The sequence below is a fragment of the Bufo gargarizans genome, chromosome 3 (genome assembly GCF_014858855.1).
Source record: "Bufo gargarizans isolate SCDJY-AF-19 chromosome 3, ASM1485885v1, whole genome shotgun sequence".
Classification (NCBI taxonomy): Eukaryota; Metazoa; Chordata; class Amphibia; order Anura; family Bufonidae; genus Bufo; species Bufo gargarizans.
This window is the reverse complement of record NC_058082.1, coordinates 328806797-328822615: the sequence shown is the minus strand read 5'-3', so window position 1 is coordinate 328822615 and position 15819 is coordinate 328806797.

Genomic DNA, 15819 nt, shown 5'->3' with positions numbered 1-15819 from the left:
GTTAGGATAAAACTGATCAGGATTCTTCCGGCATAGTGCCCCGACGACGGAACTCTATGCCGGAAGAAAAGAACGCAGGTGTGAAAGAGCCCTAAGACCACTTGAAAAATGGCAAAAAAAAATCATATTTTACATTGTTGGATCTTAACAAGGTTCCAAATAGAGTTTCAACATGAGAAATGAAGAAATGAGAGTGAGACAAAACTTTTTTGAGCATTCAATTAATTGAAAAAAAAACGATTAAACTGAAACAGGCTGTTTTTCAGCTGATCCAAATTTTAGGACCACATGCCTTTAAAAGACTAAATCTGTGCAAAGATGTGAATTTGTTGTCATTTTCTGTCAGGTAGTCACACGTTGCAATGGCAAAGTGGCAGAGGCAAAAAAAAAAATTCTCCCTTTTTGAACATAGTCGGGTTGTTGAACTGCATAAGCAGGGTCTCTCACGCCACGCTATTGCTGCTGAGGTGGGATGCAGTAAGACAGTCATTTGGAATTTCTTAAATGATCCTGAGGGTTATGGAACAAAAAAGTCAAGTGGAAGACCCAACAAAAATGTCATCAGCACTGAGCCGGAGGATCCAATTGGCTGTCTGTCAAGACACTGGAAGATCCTCGACCCAAATTAAGGCCCTTACTGGTGCTGACTGCAGCCCCATAACCATAAGACGGCATCTGAGACCGAAGGGCTTCAAAAATAAAAAATTTCTTCAAAGACGTCTCCTTGAACACCACAGAACTGCTCGTTTGGACTTTGCAAGAGAGCACCAAACATGAGACATTTAAAGGTGGAAGAAAGTTTTATTCTCTGATGAGAAAAAAATGTAACCTTGATGGTCCTGATGGTTTTCAACGTTACTGGCATGACTAGAAGATCCCACCTGAGATGTTTTCTACGCGCCACAGTGGAGGGGGCGCCATAATGGTCTGGGGTGTTTTTTCCTTCAGTGGAACAATAGAGCTTCAGGAAGTGCAGGGGATCAAATGTCCAGATGTTGCAGACAGCATTCCTCGTGACTGAGGGCCCTCGTCTGTGGGGTAACGACTGGGTTTTTTAACAGGACAACGCTACAGTACACAATGCCCGCTGGACAAGGGACTTCTTCCAAGAGAATAACATCACTCTTTTGGCCCATCCTGCGTGTTCCCCTGATCTAAATCCAATTGAGAACCTTTGGGGATGGATGGCAAGGCAAGTTTACAAAAATGGACAACAGTGCTATAATCTTTTTTTATAGTCAATTTTTTTTTTTCTCTTCTGAACTTTGGAAAAAAATTTACACTATAAAAAAAATACTACATTAGCTAAATTGCAGTCTATGTATTTCACGAATATTCGCTATATTGCTATATATTCTTTGTTTTATGATGAATATTCAAAAAAATGAAGTTATAGCAATATAGCGAATATTTGTAAAATACACATATAGGCTGCAATTTAGCTAATATAGTGCTATAATATTTTTTTTTTTATAGCACTGTGCTGTCTGAGTGTGAGCTGCAGGGAGAAAGTCACCCTTTCTCCCAGCCCTGCAGCTGACAGAAGTTGATTTTTACCTTCATTTTTTCAATCCTTGTTGGCTCAGGATGGGGAGGGCGTGGCCTAAATGGAAATGGGCGTGGCTTAGCGGGACCTAAAAGTTGATTTTTAACTTTATTTTTTCAATTCCCGTTGGCTCAGGAGTGGGAGTTGGACACGGGGGCGGGGTTTTAAGTCTTTTGAGGGTGGACACATTGTAGCAGGGGGCGTGTCTTGGATTCTTACTGGACCATTTGCATACCAAATAAACTGGATTTTCAGAGCAGAAAAATCTATTGCTGGAACAAAGGAACATCTTGACATAAGGTACTAAGTGCTATTAGGCCATGGCTTTACTTCAATAGCAATTATTCGGTTGACAGATTTCCTTTAAAGCTCTCCTACAGTAGTGAAGATTTATGGCTGGGTTGTTATGGAAACCTGGAGTAAAACTGTATGTGGAGGCTGGAGGACCTGCGAGCTTCTATTGGCTGATAAGGGTCATCTGACCAAGTTTCTATTGGCTAATGCATTTTTTGGGGAATATCTCAGTAACGGTACATCCTAGAGAGCTGAGACTTGGTCTAAAACCTTCCCGGACACCTGATTTAACTGTGTTCCAAATTTTGTGATTGTAAATGTGACGGTGCGGATTCCTTTAGTGGACATACACACATACACTCAGCTTTATATATTAGATGTAAAAGAATGAGTATCATTTGCAAGGTTCCATTCTTTTTTAATAGTATCTTTTTATTAATTAATTTAACAAAAAGCATAACAACACATCAAATACAGACAATCATCAATTAAGTCCAGTACAAATCAAATACATGGGAACAATCATGACAGCTCCTCATGACCCATGTTCGGGTCAGAAGACAGTATGAGGTTCAGGAGGAACCATACCCAACATATTATGCCTAAGGATGATAAAAGGTACTGCACACTCACACACACATTCACACACACCTTCATTGGTCGGAAACAATCATTCTGTCATCTATGGTACCAGAGTTTGAGCTCCAATCCAAGGGTCCCATATCTCCATTAAACGTTCAGGGGTCCCTCTTCTTTCATACACAAACTTATATAGTTCAAGATCAGTATTAACTAGGGATGAGCGAACTCGAACTGTATAGTTCGGGTTCGTACCGAATTTTGGGGTGTCCGTGACACGGACCCGAACCCGGACATTTTCGTAAAAGTCCGGGTTCGGGTTCGGTGTTCGTCGCTTTCTTGGCGCTTTTGTGACGCTTTCTTGGCGCTTTTTGAAAGGCTGCAAAGCAGCCAATCAACAAGCGTCATACTACTTGCCCCAAGAGGCCGTCACAGCCATGCCTACTATTGGCATGGCTGTGATTGGCCAGAGCACCATGTGACCCAGCCTCTATTTAAGCTGGAGTCACATAGCGCCGCCCGTCACTCTGCTCTGATTAGCGTAGGGAGAGGTTGCGGATGCGACAGTAGGGCGAGATTAGGCAGATTAACTCCTCCAAAGGACTTCACTTGATTAATCGATCGATCTGCAGCTGTGCATCATTGAGCTGCTGAAATTCAAATGCTCACTCACTGTTTTTAGGCTGCCCAGACCGTTTGTCAGTCACTTTTTTCTGGGGTGATCGGCGGCCATTTTGTGTCTTGTGCGGTGCTGCGACCAAGTGCATCCAAGCTGCGACCAAGTGCATTTAACCCTCAATGGTGTGGTTGTTTTTTGGCTAAAGCCTACATCAGGGTGAAGCTGTCACACCAAGTGCATTTAACCAGCAATAGTCTGTTCATTTTTTGGCCATATACTAAATCAGGGGCAGGCTGCGCCTGTCACCAAGTGCATTTAACCCTCAATGGTGTGGTTGTTTTTTGGCTAAAGCCTACATCAGGGTGAAGCTGTCACACCAAGTGCATTTAACCAGCAATAGTCTGTTTATTTTTTGGCCATATACTACATCAGGGGCAAGCTGCGCCCGTCACCAAGTGCATTTAACCCTCAGTAGTGTGGTTCGTCAAGCTGTGACACCAAGTGCATTTAACCAGCAATAGTCTGTTCATTTTTTGGCCATATACTACATCAGGGGCAAGCTGCGCCCGTCACCAAGTGCATTTAACCCTCAGTAGTGTGGTTGGTCAAGCTATCACACCAAGTGCATTTAACCAGCAATAGTCTGTTCATTTTTTGGCCATATACTAAATCATGGGCAAGCTGCGCCCGTCACCAAGTGCATTTAACCAGCAATAGTCTGTTCATTTTTTGGCCATATACTACATCAGGGGCAAGCTGCGCCCGTCACCAAGTGCATTTAACCCTCAGTAGTGTGGTTGGTCAAGCTATCACACCAAGTGCATTTAACCAGCAATAGTCTGTTCATTTTTTGGCCATATACTAAATCAGGGGCAAGCTGCGCCCAGTCACCAAGTGCATTTAACCAGCAATAGTCTGTTCATTTTTTGGCCATATACTACATCAGGGGCAAGCTGCGCCTGTCACCAAGTGCATTTAACCCTCAGTAGTGTGGTTGGTCAAGCTATCACACCAAGTGCATTTAACCAGCAATAGTCAGTTCATTTTTTGGCCATATACTAAATCAGGGGCAAGCTGCGCCCGTCACCAAGTGCATTTAACCAGCAATAGTCTGTTCATTTTTTGGCCATATACTACATCAGGGGCAAGCTGCGCCCGTCACCAAGTGCATTTAACCCTCAGTAGTGTGGTTCGTCAAGCTGTGACACCAAGTGCATTTAACCAGCAATAGTCTGTTCATTTTTTGGCCATATACTACATCAGGGGCAAGCTGCGCCCGTCACCAAGTGCATTTAACCAGCAATAGTGTGGTTATTTTTTGGCCATATCCCAGTCTAATTCTGTCACTAAATCCATACCGGTCACCCAGCGCCTAAATACTAGGCCTCAAATTTATATCCCGCTAAATCTCTCGTTACCGCTGTCCTGTTGTGGCTGGGAAAGTTATTTAGTGTCCGTCAAAGCACATTTTTTGTTCTGGGTTGAAATACAATTCCCAATTTAGCAATTTCATAATTTAGTGGTTTCTGCTATATCAGAGCTATTTGAAATCTATCCCTAAAAGGGTATATAATATTCAAGGTGCACATAGGGTCATTCAGAATAACTTCACACACACGCTACTGTGCATTTCCAAGTCTAATTCTGTCGCTAAATCCATACCGGTCACCCAGCGCCTAAATACTAGGCCTCAAATTTATATCCCGCTAAATCTCTCGTTACCGCTGTCCTGTTGTGGCTGGGAAAGTTATTTAGTGTCCGTCAAAGCACATTTTTTGTTCTGGGTTGAAATACAATTCCCAATTTAGCAATTTCATAATTTAGTGGTTTCTGCTATATCAGAGCTATTTGAAATCTATCCCTAAAAGGGTATATAATATTCAAGGTGCACATAGGGTCATTCAGAATAACTTCACACACACGCTACTGTGCATTTCCAAGTCTAATTCTGTCGCTAAATCCATACCGGTCACCCAGCGCCTAAATACTAGGCCTCAAATTTATATCCCGCTAAATCTCTCGTTACCGCTGTCCTGTTGTGGCTGGGAAAGTTATTTAGTGTCCGTCAAAGCACATTTTTTGTTCTGGGTTGAAGTACAATTCCCAATTTAGCAATTTCATAATTTAGTGGTTCCTGCTATATCAGAGCTATTTGAAATCTATCCCTAAAAGGGTATATAATATTCAAGGTGCACATAGGGTCATTCAGAATAACTTCACACACACGCTACTGTGCATTTCCAAGTCTAATTCTGTCACTAAATCCATACCGGTCACCCAGCGCCTAAATACTAGGCCTCAAATTTATATCCCGCTAAATCTCTCGTTACCGCTGTCCTGTTGTGGCTGGGAAAGTTATTTAGTGTCCGTCAAAGCACATTTTTTGTTCTGGGTTGAAATACAATTCCCAATTTAGCAATTTCATAATTTAGTGGTTTCTGCTATATCAGAGCTATTTGAAATCTATCCCTAAAAGGGTATATAATATTCAAGGTGCACATAGGGTCATTCAGAATAACTTCACACACACGCTACTGTGCATTTCCAAGTCTAATTCTGTCACTAAATCCATACCGGTCACCCAGCGCCTAAATACTAGGCCTCAAATTTATATCCCGCTAAATCTCTCGTTACCGCTGTCCTGTTGTGGCTGGGAAAGTTATTTAGTGTCCGTCAAAGCACATTTTTTGTTCTGGGTTGAAGTACAATTCCCAATTTAGCAATTTCATAATTTAGTGGTTCCTGCTATATCAGAGCTATTTGAAATCTATCCCTAAAAGGGTATATAATATTCAAGGTGCACATAGGGTCATTCAGAATAACTTCACACACACGCTACTGTGCATTTCCAAGTCTAATTCTGTCGCTAAATCCATACCGGTCACCCAGCGCCTAAATACTAGGCCTCAAATTTATATCCCGCTAAATCTCTCGTTACCGCTGTCCTGTTGTGGCTGGGAAAGTTATTTAGTGTCCGTCAAAGCACATTTTTTGTTCTGGGTTGAAATACAATTCCCAATTTAGCAATTTCATAATTTAGTGGTTCCTGCTATATCAGAGCTATTTGAAATCTATCCCTAAAAGGGTATATAATATTCAAGGTGCACATAGGGTCATTCAGAATAACTTCACACACACGCTACTGTGCATTTCCAAGTCTAATTCTGTCGCTAAATCCATACCGGTCACCCAGCGCCTAAATACTAGGCCTCAAATTTATATCCCGCTAAATCTCTCGTTACCGCTGTCCTGTTATGGCTGGGAAAGTTATTTAGTGTCCGTCAAAGCACATTTTTTGTTCTGGGTTGAAGTACAATTCCCAATTTATCAATTTCATAATTTAGTGGTTCCTGCTATATCAGAGCTATTTGAAATCTATCCCTAAAAGGGTATATAATATTCAAGGTGCACATAGGGTCATTCAGAATAACTTCACACACACGCTACTGTGCATTTCCAAGTCTAATTCTGTCACTAAATCCATACCGGTCACCCAGCGCCTAAATACTAGGCCTCAAATTTATATCCCGCTAAATCTCTCGTTACCGCTGTCCTGTTGTGGCTGGGAAAGTTATTTAGTGTCCGTCAAAGCACATTTTTTGTTCTGGGTTGAAGTACAATTCCCAATTTAGCAATTTCATAATTTAGTGGTTCCTGCTATATCAGAGCTATTTGAAATCTATCCCTAAAAGGGTATATAATATTCAAGGTGCACATAGGGTCATTCAGAATAACTTCACACACACGCTACTGTGCATTTCCAAGTCTAATTCTATCACTAAATCCATACCGGTCACCCAGCGCCTAAATACTAGGCCTCAAATTTATATCCCGCTAAATCTCTCGTTACTGCTGTCCTGTTGTCGCTGGGAAAGTTATTTAGTGTCCGTCAAAGCACATTTTTTGTTCTGGGTTGAAATACAATTCCCAATTTAGCAATTTCATAATTTAGTGGTTTCTGTTATATCAGAGCTATTTGAAATCTATCCCTAAAAGGGTATATAATATTCAAGGTGCACATAGGGTCATTCAGAATAACTTCACACACACGCTACTGTGCATTTCCAAGTCTAATTCTGTTAGTAAATCCATACCGGTCACCCAGCGCCTAAATACTAGGCCTCAAAATTTATATCCCGCTGAATTTGAATACAATACATTGGGCCAAATAATATTTTTGTTGTTGTGGTGAACCATAACAATGAGAAAAACATCTAGTAAGGGACGCGGACGTGGACATGGTCGTGGTGGTGTTAGTGGACCCTCTGGTGCTGGGAGAGGACGTGGCCGTACTGCCACATCCACACGTCCTAGTGTACCAACTACCTCAGGTCCCAGTAGCCGCCAGAATTTACAGCGATATATGGTGGGGCCCAATGCCGTTCTAAGGATGGTAAGGCCTGAGCAGGTACAGGCATTAGTCAATTGGGTGGCCGACAGTGGATCCAGCACGTTCACATTATCTCCCACCCAGTCTTCTGCAGAAAGCGCACAGATGGCGCCTGAAAACCAACCCCATCAGTCTGTCACATCACCCCCATGCATACCAGGGAAACTGTCTCAGCCTCAAGTTATGCAGCAGTCTCTTATGCTGTTTGAAGACTCCGCTGGCAGGGTTTCCCAAGGGCATCCACCTAGCCCTTCCCCAGCGGTAAAAGATATAGAATGCACTGACGCACAACCACTTATGTTTCCTGATGATGAGGACATGGGAATACCACCTCAGCATGTCTCTGATGATGACGAAACACAGGTGCCAACTGCTGCGTCTTTCTGCAGTGTGCAGACTGAACAGGAGGTCAGGGATCAAGACTGGGTGGAAGACGATGCAGGGGATGATGAGGTCCTAGACCCCACATGGAATGAAGGTCGTGCCACTGACTTTCACAGTTCGGAGGAAGAGGCAGTGGTGAGACCGAGCCAACAGCGTAGCAAAAGAGGGAGCAGTGGGCAAAAGCAGAACACCCGCCGCCAAGAGACTCCGCCTGCTACTGCCCGCCGCCATCTGGGACCGAGCACCCCAAAGGCAGCTTCAAGGAGTTCCCTGGCATGGCACTTCTTCAAACAATGTGCTGACGACAAGACCCGAGTGGTTTGCACGCTGTGCCATCAGAGCCTTAAGCGAGGCATTAACGTTCTGAACCTGAGCACAACCTGCATGACCAGGCACCTGCATGCAAAGCATGAACTGCAGTGGAGTAAACACCTTAAAACCAAGGAAGTCACTCAGGCTCCCCCTGCTACCTCTTCTGCTGCTGCCGCCTCGGCCTCTTCTGCTGCTGCCGCCTCGGCCTCTTCCTCCGCCTCTGGAGGAACGTTGGCACCTGCCGCCCAGCAAACAGGGGATGTACCACCAACACCACCACCACCACCTCCGTCACCAAGCGTCTCAACCATGTCACACGGCAGCGTTCAGCTCTCCATCTCACAAACATTTGAGAGAAAGCGTAAATTCCCACCTAGCCACCCTCGATCCCTGGCCCTGAATGCCAGCATTTCTAAACTACTGGCCTATGAAATGCTGTCATTTAGGCTGGTGGACACAAACAGCTTCAAACAGCTCATGTCGCTTGCTGTCCCACAGTATGTTGTTCCCAGCCGCCACTACTTCTCCAAGAGAGCCGTGCCTTCCCTGCACAACCAAGTATCCGATAAAATTAAGTGTGCACTGCGCAACGCCATCTGTGGCAAGGTCCACCTAACCACAGATACGTGGACCAGTAAGCACAGCCAGGGACGCTATATCTCCCTAACTGCACACTGGGTAAATATAGTGGCAGCTGGGCCCCAGGCGGAGAGCTGTTTGGCGCACGTCCTTCCGCCGCCAAGGATCGCAGGGCAACATTCTTTGCCTCCTGTTGCCACCTCCTCCTTCTCGGCTTCCTCCTCCTCTTCTTCCACCTGCTCATCCAGTCAGCCACACACCTTCACCACCAACTTCAGCACAGCCCGGGGTAAACGTCAGCAGGCCATTCTGAAACTCATATGTTTGGGGGACAGGCCCCACACCGCACAGGAGTTGTGGCGGGGTATAGAACAACAGACCGACGAGTGGTTGCTGCCGGTGAGCCTCAAGCCCGGCCTGGTGGTGTGCGATAATGGGCGAAATCTCGTTGCAGCTCTGGGACTAGCCAATTTGACGCACATCCCTTGCTTGGCGCATGTGCTGAATTTGGTGGTGCAGAAGTTCATTCACAACTACCCCGACATGTCAGAGCTGCTGCATAAAGTGCGGGCCGTCTGTTCGCGCTTCCGGCGTTCACATCCTGCTGCTGCTCGCCTGTCTGCGCTACAGCGTAACTTCGGCCTTCCCGCTCACCGCCTCATATGCGATGTGCCCACCAGGTGGAACTCCACCTTGCACATGCTGGACAGACTGTGCGAGCAGCAGCAGGCCATAGTGGAGTTTCAGCTGCAGCACGCACGGGTCAGTCGCACTACAGAACAGCACCACTTCACCACCAATGACTGGGCCTCCATGCGAGACCTGTGTGCCCTGTTGCGCTGTTTCGAGTACTCCTCCAACATGGCCAGTGGCGATGACGACGTTATCAGCGTTACAATACCACTTCTATGTCTCCTTGAGAAAACACTTAGGGTGATGATGCAAGAGGAGGTGGCCCAGGAGGAGGAGGAGGAGGAGGAGGAGGAGGGGTCATTTTTAGCACTTTCAGGCCAGTCTCTTCGAAGTGACTCAGAGGGAGGTTTTTGGCAACAGCAGAGGCCAGGTACAAATGTGGCCAGACAGGGCCCACTACTGGAGGACGAGGATGAGGAGGAGGTGGAGGAGGATGAGGATGAAGCATGGTCACAGCGGGGTGGCACCCAACGCAGCTCGGGTCCATCACTGGTGCGTGGCTGGGGGGAAAGGCAGGACGATGACGATACGCCTCCCACAGAGGACAGCTTGTCCTTACCCCTGGGCAGCCTGGCACACATGAGCGACTACATGCTGCAGTGCCTGCGCAACGACAGCAGAGTTGCCCACATTTTAACCTGTGCGGACTACTGGGTTGCCACCCTGCTGGATCCACGCTACAAAGACAATGTGCCCACCTTACTTCCTGCACTGGAGCGTGATAGGAAGATGCGCGAGTACAAGCGCACGTTGGTAGACGCGCTACTGAGAGCATTCCCAAATGTCACAGGGGAACAAGTGGAAGCCCAAGGCCAAGGCAGAGGAGGAGCAAGAGGTCGCCAAGGCAGCTGTGTCAATGCCAGCTCCTTTGAGGGCAGGGTTAGCATGGCAGAGATGTGGAAAACTTTTGTCAACACGCCACAGCTAACTGCACCACCACCTGATACGCAACGTGTTAGCAGGAGGCAACATTTCACTAACATGGTGGAACAGTACGTGTGCACACCCCTCCACGTACTGACTGATGGTTCGGCCCCATTCAACTTCTGGGTCTCTAAATTGTCCACGTGGCCAGAGCTAGCCTTTTATGCCTTGGAGGTGCTGGCCTGCCCGGCGGCCAGCGTTTTGTCTGAACGTGTATTCAGCACGGCAGGGGGCGTCATTACAGACAAACGCAGCCGCCTGTCTACAGCCAATGTGGACAAGCTGACGTTCATAAAAATGAACCAGGCATGGATCCCACAGGATCTGTCCGTCCCTTGTCCAGATTAGACATTAACTACCTCCCCTTAACCATATATTATTGGACTCCAGGGCACTTCCTCATTCAATCCTATTTTTATTTTCATTTTACCATTATATTGCGAGGCTACCCAAAGTTGAATGAACCTCTCCTGTGTCTGGGTGCCGGGGCCTAAATATATGCCAATGGACTGTTCCAATGTTGGGTGACGTGAAGCCTGATTCTCTGCTATGACATGCAGAATGATTCTCTGCTGACATGAAGCCAGATTGTCTGTTACGGGACCTCTCTCCTCTGCCTGTGTGTGTGCTGGGCCTAAATATATGCCAATGGACTGTTGCAGTGGTGGCTGACGTGAAGCCTCATTCTCTGCTATGACATGCAGACTGATTCTCTGCTGACATGAAGACAGATTCTCTGTTACGGGACCTCCCTCCTCTGCCTGGGTGCTGGGCCTAAATATATGCCAATGGACTGTTGCAGTGGTGGCTGACGTGAAGCCTCATTCTCTGCTATGACATGCAGACTGATTCTCTGCTGACATGAAGACAGATTCTCTGTTACGGGACCTCCCTCCTCTGCCTGGGTGCTGGGCCTAAATATATGCCAATGGACTGTTGCAGTGGTGGCTGACGTGAAGCCTCATTCTCTGCTATGACATGCAGACTAATTCTCTGCTGACATGAAGCCAGATTCTCTGTTACGGGACCTCTCTCCTCTGCCTGGGTGCTGGGCCTAAATTTATGAAAATGGACTCTTACAGTGGTGGGTGACGTGAAGCCAGATTCTCTGCTATGGGACCTCTCTCCAATTGATTTTGGTTAATTTTTATTTATTTAATTTTTATTTTAATTCATTTCCCTATCCACATTTGTTTGCAGGGGATTTACCTACATGTTGCTGCCTTTTGCAGCCCTCTAGCTCTTTCCTGGGCTGTTTTACAGCCTTTTTAGTGCCGAAAAGTTCGGGTCCCCATTGACTTCAATGGGGTTCGGGTTCGGGACGAAGTTCGGATCGGGTTCGGATCCCGAACCCGAACATTTCCGGGATGTTCGGCCGAACTTCTCGAACCCGAACATCCAGGTGTTCGCTCAACTCTAGTATTAACTAAGCGTACCCATTGTTGCACCGTAGGAATCTTAGGATGTTTCCAGTTGAGAAGAAGAATTTTCCTAGCATAATATAAGAGTATTCTATACAGCTTTCTGCCAAATTTAGTGGGAACGATCTCATTAGCTACCCCCAACAAACCAGTAAGCGCAGTACAGACATTAGGAAAGCCTAGTTTATCATTCAAATATTTATGGACCTCCTCCCAGAAGCCATGGATAATCGGACACTGCCAAACCATGTGTAAAAAACAACTGTTTTCATGTCCACATCTAGTGCAATGAGGGTTTGGCAATTTACCCATTTTAAATAGCCTCGCAGGAGTATAATAAATCCTATGGAGCCACTTAACCTGAATCAACTGATCCCTAGCACTTACCACTGTAGATATCCATGTACAGCTAAATTCTTTAACATGTGCATCTTCCAAACCTTCGATATCCCTTTTCCACCTAACAAACGCTCTGTCTAGGGGGGAGCCCTGCAACGCCATCAGCGACGCATATAAAGTCGACACTGGTTTGACCAAAGGAACCCTCCTAATCGCCGCCTCAATTGGACCACACTTCAGTTTTAAAGGTTCTCTACCAAACTGAGCTTGACAGGCATGCCTGAGTTGAAAATATCTGTATAAACAGCGTTGGGGCAAATTAAATTCCTGTTTCAAACTATTAAAGGTTCTAAAGAGGCCCTTATCATATAGCTGGGTAAGGTAACGCACCCCCCTCTGAGGCCAAAATTCAAACTCCAGTAATGAGAACAGCTCCGGAAGCACTCCGTTTCTCCACAAAGGCAAATATGGCGACCAAATAATATCATTCTCTTCAGGGTTACATCTCTGACCCCACTTTACCCAGATCTGCACTACAGCAGCCATCGATTGTGTGTAATGCACTGTAGATCTAGCCCCCCTCCTATACATCAGGTTCGTAAGTGCCTCTTAAGACCCCAACAAAGCTGCCTCTAACACTACTGCCGGATTACCCGAGTCAGCCCTTACCCACCACGCCACATAACTCAGCTGCACCGCTACATAGTACATGTACAGATTCGGTAAGGCAAGACCTCCCCTCAGGCAGGACGTCTGGAGGGTGGATCTCGCTATTCTGGGAGAAGACTTATTCCATAGAAAGGGAGCGATTACTCTATCCAAAGTAGCAAAATGTCTCTTGGGGAGTAACACTGGGGCAGCCCTATATAAGTATAGTAGTTTCGGGAGAAGGATCCTTTTCACAACATTAATACTCCCGATCAGAGTTAAAGGAAGGTTTTCCCAACCTTCCAGCTTTCGCGTAATGGATTGCATCGTTGGAACAACATTCAAATCATAAAATTTACCCACCTCCTTATGAACAATAATCCCCAAATAGGTGAATTGCTCCACGATCTGAAGCTTATTGTTCACCGATATGCGAGGTGGGTCAACGTCGTCAACCAGACAGAGACTAGACTTAGCCCAGTTCACCCGGAGACCTGAGAAGCCACCAAAATGATCAACAACATTTAAAAGGGTATCCAAGGACTTCCCTGAGTCAGCCAGGTACACCAACATGTCATCAGCATACAATGACAGCTTCTCTGATATTCCAGCTATTTCCCAACCTTCTATACCTGAGTTAGAGGAAATGAGTATCGACAAAGGCTCCATGATTAATGCAAATAGCAGGGGGGAGAGAGGGCAACCCTGTCTAGTGCCTCTACCCAAGGGGAAGGAGTCCGATGTGTACCCATTTACCCTGACTCTCGCCGAAGGGGACTTATAGAGCATTTGTAACCAGCACAAAAATTTCTCCGGAAAGCCCATTCTAGTCAGCACTGCCCACATAAATTCCCACTCCACTGAATCAAAGGCTTTCTCATTGTCTAATGACGCAAGAGCCCTCATACCTCTGTTATCATGCTTGACCTGAAGGTTAGTGAGCAATCTCCTTAAATTAATATCTGTGGTTTTCCCTGGCATAAAACCCGATTGATCTACCCCAACCAAGGAGAGAACTACCCCCCTCAACCTTAACGCCAGTACCTTCGCAAAGATTTTGACATCAAGATTCAAGAGTGAGATAGGTCGATAAGAGCTACACTGATCAGACGGTTTCCCCGTCTTGTGAATCACTACAATCGTTGCCTCCAGAAATGACGGAGGCAACGAGCCACCTTCCAACGCATACCTCAACAGCTTCCCAAATCTGCTAACCAGGTCTTTAGAAAACCGCTTATACCATTCAGCAGGAAATCCATCAGGTCCCGGGGTTTTCTTGGTTGCTAAGGAACTAATGGCCATCTCAATCTCTAGGTCAGATATGTCTGCCGCCAGGGCCCCCCTATCATCTCTGTCTAAAGAAGGAATATCAATACCTGCTAAGAAATTGACAATTTCTTCCGGAGTACACATGATCTTGGGAGCATACAATGCCTCATAATAGGAGGCAAACTGTCGGCAGACATCTCTAGGCTCCCTCAATAAGAGCCCCTGATCATTTAGAATTCCCGCCACCACCGTTTGTTGAGTCTCCGATCTAGACAAGTACGCCAATGCCCTGCCACACTTATCGCCATCTGAAAAAATAGTCTGCCTCTGATTCAACAGTTTCTTCTCAGTATATTCAGTTAAATGCAAAGTAAACCTACGCTGTGCCTCCAGCCACAGAGTCTGCTTCTCAGAGCACGGATCAAGTATATATAGCCTCTCCTTATCCGCTAGCTCTGTCTCCAGTTTTATCCGCTTGATATTCAGTTCCTTTCTATGTGTTGCAATAGCAGCAATCAATGCCCCCCTCATTACTGACTTAAAAGCATCCCATTCCACCAGAGGATTTGTAGACCCTTCATTTTCCGCCCAATAATTCCCCAAAGCATCCAGGCATTCGCTCACTACGGGTAATACCTCGAGCCACATAGGGTTTAACCGCCACTGCTTATCGGTCGAAGCCAGCGGCTATGACAGTATCAGAAGGAGGGGGGCATGATCTGAGACTCCTCTCGGTAGATACTCACTGGACCTGATATATGGGGATAAATCTCTGCTGACAAAGGCCAGATCTATACGAGAGAGTGAGCCAGTAGAAGCCGAATAACAAGAGAACTGTGCATCCGTGGGGTGGAAATAACGCCACGTCTCTACTAAATCATAAGTACTAGCCCAATGTGATAGGACATTGCTGTGTGAGGCCTGGGGAACCCTTCTGTCTCGTATAGGATCTAGAGTGGCATTGTAGTCACCCATAATAATATAAGGCATTGTTGGAAATCCTGCTATTTTAGCTGTAACTAAGTCCAGGGCCTCTCTGCGGAATGGCGGAGGAATATAAAGTCCCACAAATAGGTACTGCAGGCCTCTGACACAAGCATGTAAAACCACATATCTACCATAAGGATCCAGCTGTACAGACAGTATTTGAAACGGAAGACTCTTGGCAATTAAAATAGACACGCCTCTAGCGTGGTTTGAGTAAACCGCATGATATGTGGGGCCTATCCATGGGCGCCGCAAAGCTAGTACTTTCTGGCCCTGCAGGTGCGTTTCTTGCAATAACATTATGTCAGGGTTATACCTTTTCAGATAATTGAACACTAAAGACCGTTTAATCTTATCATTCAGACCTCGAACATTCCACGAAAGAGGCTTAATTACCGCCATTTATCCTTCCAGCGATAGCATCTCCATAATCTCCGACCAATGAAGGCACAATCACACACACACACAAACCGCATCAAAGAACCCCTCATCCAAGAAACTTTCTTCAACCCACCCGCTCCCCACCTCCCCAATCCACCCTGCCCAAACCTACCTAACATGGTTGAGCCTGACACCCCAAACTAGCAACTCCTGGGTACGATAACCTACCCTAACTCGTTAGAACATACATACCATATAGGTACGTTAGTGATAGAAAGGAAGTATAGAAGCCTAACTACAACAGTACATAGTCAAACAAGGTGCTGCCACCCAGCATACCAATATGGGGTTAAACATCTGATCAATAGACAAAGTCAGGGATTTTAACAGGAGTTGTAATGGTGCATTTACATCAGATACTCCCCCCCTCCCCCAACCATCTTTGCCAGCAAAA